Here is a 10,467-nt window from a genome sequence, read left to right on the forward strand (position 1 = left end):
ATTCCTTAGAAAAGCCTCAGAGCTTTATCCAGTTCTTAGATATAACCCAAAGGAAAACTCATTCTTTATTCCTTTTTCCTAATAAAAAAGAGTAATTTGTGGGATAAAAATCACTTCTTGTTTTCCACCCTTACCTGCTACCCCACAACAGGCACATATGCATGCACACACACACACGCACAAGTGCACACACACATACACGCACACGTGCTCACGCGCACAATGCACACACACGTGCACGCACACACACGCGCGTGCACACACACACACAGGCTCCTTTCTCAACTGGAAATTCAAGCACTTTGAAGGAATTTTTTTTAAGATTATAATAGAAGCAATACAAAAACTTAAAACCTTAGACTCACTGTTTGAAAAAGTACTAGCCATTTCCTGCCATGAATAACTTCTCGCTGGTTTGTTCCCCGCTCCTCAGCCACATAACACCTCTTCCGCCTCTCTGGTTGCTTTCTTCTGGTTCCTAGCCGCAGCCTGTCACACTTCAATCCTGTTAATGTCTTATCCATAGCATTTTAGTTCTCAGCCATCCACCTCAAGCTTTATTCCACACTGAGGTTTCTATATCCAAAAGTTTAAAGGCCTCCTCCTTTCCACTTTTTTGAGCTCAAAGAATAGGCAGATATTTTGAAATGACAGATTGTGAAGTTAGATTCCCTATTCACTAGTCCCTTTAAGGAGAAGCTCCTGTGCATCACGAGTTCTCTTTTCCTCTTTCTGTCTCATATGCCTAAATGAAAGGGACCTACTCAATTCATCAAACCTTTATTAACCACTGTCTATGTAGCAGATGCTGCTCAGTATCGGAGAAACAGAAGGAAAAACATGCAGTCCTTTATCTTGAGAAGTTCAGAGTCAACATCTGTGGAGACACAAATGTTGAAACACAACTGTAAAATCCTGTGGTCATCACCACAAGAAAATCATGTATAAAGAATTATGAGAACAAGCTAAATCCTGTCAAATACAATCTTCAAAATCTTAAATATGCCTACAGCACAGGTGTGGACACCTTGGTCAGGTGACAACACACCTGCACAAATACCCTCTGGCATGCCAGTGAATCTATGCAAATTCTACTAACTTTCACCCAATTGTCCTAGGCTTCAGCCTTGTAGAAGTTATCATAGGCTTGTTCTTAGTATTTCTCTAAATTAAATGTTTATATTTGAAATTATTGGTAAAAGCAAGAAGTAACATTTTCACTTCTGCAGTGGGATTTCCTTCAAGTTTCACTAAAAAAGGAATATCAGCAGGTTCCCCTTATGCTCTTTCTTGAGTCAAACCCGTGATGTAGCCCTATGGTAGCTCACACACAGATAGCACAATGCTACAGGCTAGAACCCATCCATTTCCCTGCACCCACCTAGCTTTTAACAGTCAAATTGTCAGCTTGCCAAACACTGATTCAGCAATTTTCCGTATTTCCTGGTGTGAAAGGGCCACCACCCTCAGTATTTCTCAAGACGAAAATCAACTAGTGGTTAGAATGCAACCATGAGTCACAGAGACGCTAATGCCAGCCCTGGCCCTCACTCACTCTTTGACTGCTGTCCTGTACTCTCCACCAGTAGGTTTCCCAAAATATTCAGGTACATTTTTCTATTTACTCGTCATAAGGAAGGAGCTATACTTAGAGATTATTTGCAAATTGGCTATTATTGTGGAAACCTAAATAGCTGTTCATAATAATAAAAAGACTTAGATTCGGAAATTAAGAAAACAAAATCCAAATCTACAAAAAGCAGGTGCAGGTCATCACCTTTATCTCCTACCTTTGAGAGGCATGCAGGCTGAAGCCCAGACAGCTAACTAATCTTCCCAAAAAGACCCAGCACTGCAGTGCCCAAATCAGCACCAATCAATAAAAAAATAATGGGGCCACAGTGCAAACCATGTGTATAATTTTTAATTTTCTAGTTAAAAAAGTGAGAAAGAAATAAGTGAAATTAACTTCAATAATATATTTTAATTCACCTAATATGTTCAAAATATTATTGTTCCAAAATGTAGTCCATTTTTTTAAATTATGTTTGTTGCACTCTTTCTTATATTAAATCTTTTTTCACATTAAATTTTCATATTAAAATACAATGACCGTTTCATACTTACAGTACATCTCAATTTAGACTAGCGACACAGCAAGTACTCTAATAGCCACTTGTGACAAGTGGCTACCATATTGGGCAACATAGGCCTCACCTGACTTCAGTGATTCAGTCTCCTAGCAGAGGTCAGCGTAAACTAACAGGATAAAACTAAAAGCCACATAACTTCTTTAAGCCTATCAGAGCCTTATTGCTACCTATTCTTATATTCTCTAAGACCCTTTTAAAAAGAATATTATTCTTTTATATAACATCCTTCTCCCTTGCTATGCCATTCTGGGACTTCACTCTGATTAAATCCTTTTGAAATTAACTTTTAAAAACCTTTTTTCTGTTTACCTGGGCTCCCTGAGTATGTCTAGGGAGATTATCAGTAGGAATTTTCTTATTGCTTGTAAATTATGTTTAATTCCTAAATTTTCTTTTTCTGCCTTATCTGAAAGCATTCCAGACAAAAATTAGTCACAGAAACTAGCTACTTTTTGTTTTTTTATCAGCTGTTGGCCTTACGGGGAGAACTGAAAACGTCATTGTGATTATCAACCCTCTTAACAGTTGCTCTAACTTTGTCAAGATAAGGTTCATTCTCAACAATAATGTGTCTTAAAATGATGTTTACTTGGATCGTTAAACAGAGTAATGCACGACATCAAGTTAGGAATTTCCAGTGATCAATATTTCAAGTGGGTAAGATTACAACAAGCCTAGATGTCCACTGAAAGTTAAGGGGTGAGTGGACAAGATCTGGGAAACACACTACTTTTTCTCTGACTTTCCAGGAGAAACCATATTCCTGGGGCTGTCAGCTTCAATGCAGACAGGTGTGAGGACTCCAGGAAGCTATTCAATGTGCAACAGGACTATACATCACATGTCTCTTGGCACTGACTTTTTCTGTGGACAAACCACAGAGTGTAACTAAAGTAGCTCCCAAGCAAAAATATGAAATCTACAAAATTAGGTTCCATGTCACCTGAATTCATCGTCCCACTTACACAGCACTGTCTAATATGTATTACGGATGAGAGGTTGGAATCCAGCTGAAAGGGAGAAAGGCCATGGCATCAAGAAAAGGAGAATTTGAGGGAAGACATTCAAAAAGTCAGAAGGAGGCCAGAAAATATGAGTCTCAGAGAAAAAAAAAGCATTTCAGTGGCTAACAAAATTGTGTGTGCGTTTAAAATAAAAAAAGGAGAATCTCTCAGAACATATTTTTAATCATCATGGAACCTCCTAGCCTTACAAAACAGAGTGTAGATGCCAGAAAAGTGGGACGAATTGGGCTACCAGGGGCTACTGGAAGGACAGGTTGGATGGTGGATACCTGGGTTCTCCTTACAGCTCTGTCTTTAGGACTTGATCATAGAGCTAACTTTTGTTTGCACAGTTTAGCTGATTTTTAAGTTCCCTTAATGCTCAAAAATGGAAAATTTATTAATAGAAGCACAGCAATGTCTTAGAAAAGCTTATGAGAAAGAGGTGGGGCAGCTGGCAGGAAAGAAACTAGATGTTGTTAACACCCATCCCACATATTTCCAACCACCTACCTCCTTCCAGAGAACAAATTTCCTCTGCCTCTGTCACTCAGCTATACCTTACAAAGGTTAGAGCAAAAAAAAAAAAAAAAAAATCCTACTTCCCCCTCAATTCACATCCAGCCATGCTTGCTATCACCAAGGAGATCCTGGAAACATAAAGATAATATAACAAGAACAGACTGGGAGGCAGAGCCAGACAAGGAAGTCTATGCTAGTAGAATACACTGTACATGTCACTGCTGCCTTCTCCCACAACCCCTTTCAGGTACTTTATGCCCAACCCTGTCTGTCTAAGGGTTGCTATGATTATAAAAGCCCCATAAATTGGACATAAAATATAAATGAGTTTTATTGTTGATAAAATGTTAACTGTCATAATCTAAATCTATAGCCTATGCTGAATGCAATAATCACTTACCAGTCAGTATGACGTCTACTTTTTTATCAAAGTATTAGCTCCCAAAATAGTTCGCCCAGCTTTAATCCTTGGGAGAGAAACTCTGCCCCAATCTTTGGTATCCCCAAGGAACAGCATAAAGTAATAGGACATCAAATACTAGCTGCAGTCTGAGAAGCCCACGGCATCACATGATTAAAATATACTAATATTTGTTTGCTATCATAACATGAATTCTCCTTCTCTGTGGTGCTATTCACTTCATCTCTAACAACTGAACTGTTTTGAAAATACATTGTATACATGGTAATAGCAAGTATGAAAGGGCTTCAAGAAAGCCTTGTTGTTTTATGATATTTGGGGCCAGAAAAGTTAAACATTTAATCTGGCAGGAACTCAAAGTCCAAGCAGCCTCAAGCATTTGAGCTAATTGTGTTTTAAAACTATGTAGACTGGTATTTTGAACTTGGATACAAATTGCAACAGAAACAGTACTGTGAATGGTGGTTAGGTTTCAGTGCCAGTCTATGATGTCCAGTGTAGCTTCCATACCAAACTTTCATAATAAATGTAGTTGGAAAGAGTATTGTTTTAAATATTCTGTGTAATGATTCAACTCTGCATATGCCCCTGCTTGCAATTGCTCCTTGGATATTGAAATGAACCTTCATTCATTCAGGCTTAGTATATTAATTCAGTATAAACTATGATAAAGGATAATTAATACATCTTTAATCTGATGCGGACATAGGACATGTATTTTGTTTTGGAAATATCCAAAATTCTTCAGACTTAGGTCTAATGAATGAATTAACCTGAGTGATTTGGTTTGGGTTCAAGAGCAAGGCGTAATCTTCAGAATATGAGTGATTTCTCCAGCAATTTAGTTCAGAAAACACTACTAAAACAGGAATTCCAGAACTTAGCAACTGTAGCATTGCACCATGTGTCAAGGTTACTGTTTAGGAAACATGATGTTCATTTGAATCCAGAAATCTGGTTATACTTTTATGTTTATTTTTTATATTCACATCTCATCTACTATAAGAATTTCTTAAGTTTTTAAACATCTACATTTTTAAAACTCAAGAAGATAATCAATTCTATTAATTCTATGGCCTAAAACAACAACGAGCTTCCTTACATGAAGTCAAAAGGTGATAGATTCATTTCATATTTAACTCCCATTCTCTAACTCCAAACGTCTCTTTCTTAAGAAACAGGGAAAATGTCTTCAAAGGATTAGGAATATGAGTGTCCCTAGACACACACTTAGGTACAAACTAATCTTACTAATTAAAAGAGAGGAACTAAAATACTCTGACTTGTCCCTGTTAAAAAAATAACAGAAGGGGAAAAAAATGCTCTAACTCAAAACACAATATAGACATTGGCTTCTGTTATACTTTGCTCCTGCTAATAAGAGGCAGGAGAGAAATAGGGTAATCAGTATTTTCAAATTTTATAAATTTCATTGACTGAAGTTTTCTTTTTGGGTGATCATTATTTCAATATCAAAGAGATGATATATCTATTGTCACCCTCAGTGAGGATCATTTTCTGATCCACTTAACTATTTTTCTTGGTAAAGATGCTTCTTATATTTCTAATGAAAATGATCTTTCTATGAGAAAGAACTCCTGCTTATATGCATGAATTCTATCCAAATGGTTACAATAAGCCTTGTATTGTTTACTTTATCATGATGGTTAGAGTTACAAATATGCTTTGAAAGCGAAAAGTAGCCTAAATGAAAGCTTGAACTTTTCTTCCAAATTAAAAATTAAATACCACAGCAAGAATAGTTGGAGATTTCCATATTCCACTTTCAATAATAGATAGAACACATAGGTAGGGGATCAACAAGGGAATGGAAAACTTCAATAACACTACAAACTAACAAGACATAACAGACATCTCTCTATAAAACACTCCACCATCAGGCAGGGTATGTATTCCTCTAACATACAAATGAAACATTCTTCAGAAGAAAACATACACTAGGCCATAAAGCAAATCTTGCTACATTTTAAAGGGCTGAAATCAAGGTATAGTCTCTGACCACAATGGAATGAATTTAGGAATCAATAACAGAAATTTTGGAAATTTAATTTCTAACAAATATGTAGAAATTAAACAATATGCTTCTCAACAAACAATGGGTTAAAGAAAAAAATCAAAGAGAAATTAGAAAATATTTTAAGATGAGTAACAATGAAAATACAACATACCAACCACATAGAATTTAGCTGAATACGTTCTTAGAGAAACACCTACAGATATAAATATCTATATTAAAATATATATTTTAATATAATAACCTAATCTTCAAACAACCCTAAGATATTAGAAAAATAAGAGAAAATTAAATCTAAAGCAAGAAGAAGGAAGGGAAAACTAAAGATTAGCATGAAAATAAATAACATAGAGAATTAAAAATAGAGAAAAGTAATAAAACAAACAAGGAAAATCCACAAAAATTGACAAACCTTTAACTAGATTGACCAACTAAAAATTATACAATAATAATCTTTCAAATTACTAGAATCAGAAATGGAAAAAAGAGAAATTAAAAGTAAATTTGCAGAAATAAAAATAATGAATACTGTGAATAATTGTATAACAATAAATTAGATAACTTAGATAAAATGGACAAGTTCCTAGAAAAGCACAGACTACCAAAATGAACTCAAGAAGAATTACGCATTCTGAATACATCTATAACAAGTAAAGAGATTGAATTTATAATAAAAAGCTATTCACACAACAGAACTCCAGGCCCAGAGGGCTTTACCGGTAAGTTCTGCCAAACATTTAACCATGCATTAATAACAATTCTTTACAAACTCTTCAAAAAATAGATGAAAAGAAAACGCTTCATAACTTTTTTTGTTAAGGAAAGTATAACCCTGATGCCAAAGCCAGGCAAGAAAAGAAAACTATAGACCACTATTTCTTATTGGTCTATATGCAAAAATTTAGTTTACAATTTTGTTGAGAAATTTTGCATAAAAATTCTCAACACTATTGTAAACTAAATCCAGCAGTATATAATAAAAAGTATATCATGACCTAGTGGAATTTATTCCAGGAATTCAAGGTTTAATTAACATCTGAAAATCAAGTAATGTAATATGGCATATCAATAAAATATAAATGGAATAAAAAATTAAAACTGCAAGATTTTTTCCAATAGATGCATAAAAGTATATGACAAAATCTAATACCCTCTAATGATAAAAAACAAACTAGGCAAATAAAGGAACTTCCTCAACCAAATAAAGGGTGTCTAGAGAAACCCACAGCTAGCATCATACTTAATGGTGAAAGACTGGATGCTTTTCCCCTAAGATCAGGAGCAAGATCAGGACACTATCAAGAAAGTAAAAAGATAACCCACAGAATGGGAAAAAAATTTCAAAAATTACATATAAGAGATTTATATCTATAATATATAAAGAATTCTTACAACTTGAGAATAAAAGGCAAATTATCCAATTTTAAAATGGGCATAGGCTATGAATAGGTACTTTAGCAAAAACGTTATATAAATGGCCAATAAGCACATGAAAAATTATCAATATCATTGGTTATCATAGAAATATAAATCAAAATCACAATGAGTTACCACTTTACACCTACCAGGATGGCTAGAATGACCAAGTCTGGTTAAAAGCAAGTGTTGGCAAAGATGTGGAGAAATAAAAACCTTCATACATGTATGAGAATGTGGGAACATAAATTGGTACAACCACTTTGAAAAACAGTTTGAAAGTTCCCCAAGTAGTTAATGAAAGTTCCCCAAGTAGTTAAACAGAATTACCTCATAACCCAGAATTTCACTTGTAGATATATACTCAAGAGAGATAAAAGCATGTGTCCACACAAAAACCTGGACATTGATGTTTATGTAAGCATCATTCTTAAGAGCCAAAAAGTGAAAATAATGCACATGTTCATCAACAAATGAAAGGATAAATGAATGTGGTATGTCCATACATTGGAATATTATTCAGCAATAAGAAGGTAAAGCACTAAAACATGGTTGGTGTTTTACTAACCATGGTTACTTAAGGCTGAGCATATGGAAGGATGGGAGGATTAGGGGGTGATTTCTGCAAGATCAAAGAGGTTTTTTTTTTTTTTGGAAGTAATGAAAATTTTTTATGCCTTACTGTGCTGATGGTTGCATATGTCTTTGAATACACAGAAAATCATTTAATTGTATACTTTCAATTGATAAATTACATGATACTTGAATTACATCTCAATAAACATTTTTAAAAAAAGTTTAAAACTTAACAAACTTTAGAAACCCACCAAGTTCTCTGCTGTCTGTGAAAACTTCTCTTTGCAACTCCTCTTTCTATTCTCTCAATTCAGAGTATGCAGGCAATTTTGGGGTTTGTACTAGCAGATTGCCTAGGTTATAGTGAACAATAGATTCTGTGGTATTTTCTACAAAAATGCTAACTTAATTCTTTATCTTGATTGCCAATCTGTGAGAGTAATGCTTGATTCTCTGAAGGAAATAAAGCCTGGTGCTGAATTGATATGGCATAAATAAAAAAGTAGAATACAAAGACAAAGGGGGACTTAATCTCTAAGGACATATGGTGTTTGGCTTTCTGTTCCAGTGTTAGTTTGCTGAGGATGATGGCTTCCAGCTTCATCCATGTCCCTGCAAAGGACATGATCTCATTCCTTTTTATGGCTGCATAGTAATTCATGGTGTATATGTACCACATTTTCTTTGTTCAGTCTATCATTGATGGGCATTTGGGTTGGTTTCATGTCTTTGCTATTGTGAACAGTGCTGCAATAATCACATATGTGCATGTATCTTTTTTGGTAGAACGATTTATATTCTTTTGGAAATATACTCAGTAGCGGTATTGCTGGGTCAAATGGTATTTCTGGTTGTAGATCCTTGAAGAATTGTCACACTGTCTTTCACAATGGTTGAACTAATCTACATTCCCACAAACAGTATAAAAGTGTTCCTATTTCTCCACAGCCTCTCCAGCATCTATTGTTTTCCTGACTTTTTAATTATCTCCACAGTCGCCATTCTGACTAGCATGAGATGGTATCTCATTGTGGTTTTGATTTGCTTTTCTCTAATGACCAGTGATGTTGAGCTTTTTTTCATATGTTTGTTGGCTGCATAAATATCTTCTTTTGAAAAGCGTCTTTTGATATCCTTTGCTAAGTTTTCAATGGAGTTGTTTTTTTCTTGTAAATTTGTTTAAGTCCTTGCAGATTCTGGACATTAGACCTTTGTCAGATGGGTAGATTACAAAAATCCTCTCCCATTCTGTAGGTTGCCTGTTCACTCTGATGATAGTTTCTTTTGCTGTGCAGAAGCTCTTTAATTAGATCCCATTTGTCAATTCTGGCTTTTGTTGCAATTGCTTTTGGCATTTTCATCATGAAGTCTTTGCCCATGCCTATGTCCTAAATGGTATTGCCTAGGTTTTCTTCTAGAGTTTTTATGATTCTGGTTTTTCCCTTTAAGTCTTTAATTGATCTTGAGTTAATTTTTGAATAAGGTATAAGGAAGGAATCCAGTTTCTGTTTTCTGCATATGGCTAGCCAGTTTTCCCAGCACCATTTAGTGAATAGGAAATCCTTTCAACACTGCTTGTTTTTGTCAGGCTTGTTGAAGATTAGATGCTTGTAGATGTGTGGTGTTATTTCTGAGGTCTCTGTTCTGTTGCATTGGTCTATATATCTGTTTCCTTACAAGGACCATGCTGTTTTTGTTACTGTAGCCTTGTAGTTTATTTTGAAGTCAGGTCATGTAATGCCTCTGGCTTTGTTCTTTTGGCTTAGGATTGTCTTGGCTATACAGGCTCTTCTTTGGTTCCATATGAAATTTAAAGTAGTTTTTCTACTTCTGTGAAGAATGTCAGTGGTAGTTTGATGGGAATAGCATTGAATCTATAAATTACTTAGGGCAGTATGGCCATTTTTATGATATTGTTTTTTCCTATCCATGAGGATGGAATGTTTTTCCATTCATTTGTGTCCTCTCTTATTTCCTTGAGCAGTGGTTTGTAGTTCTCACTGAAGAAGTCCTTCACATCCCTTGTTAGCTGTGTTGCTAGGTGTTTTATTCTCTGCAGAAATTGTGAATGGGAGTTCATTTATGATTTGGCTCTTTGCTTGTCTGTTGTTGCTGTATAGGAATGCTTGTGATTTTTTCACATTGCTTTTGTATCCTGAGACTCCTGAAGTTGCTTATCAGTTTAAGGAGTTTTGAACTGCGATGATGGGTTTTCTAAATAAAGAATCATGTTGTCTGCAAACAGAGACAATTTGACATCCCCTCTTCCTATTTGAATATATTTTATTACTTTATTTTGCCTAACTGCCCTGGCCAGAACTTCCAATACTATGTCGAATA

The sequence above is a fragment of the Cebus imitator genome, unplaced genomic scaffold, assembly GCF_001604975.1.
Source record: "Cebus imitator isolate Cc_AM_T3 unplaced genomic scaffold, Cebus_imitator-1.0 Scaffold344, whole genome shotgun sequence".
In the NCBI taxonomy this organism is placed as follows: domain Eukaryota; kingdom Metazoa; phylum Chordata; class Mammalia; order Primates; family Cebidae; genus Cebus; species Cebus imitator.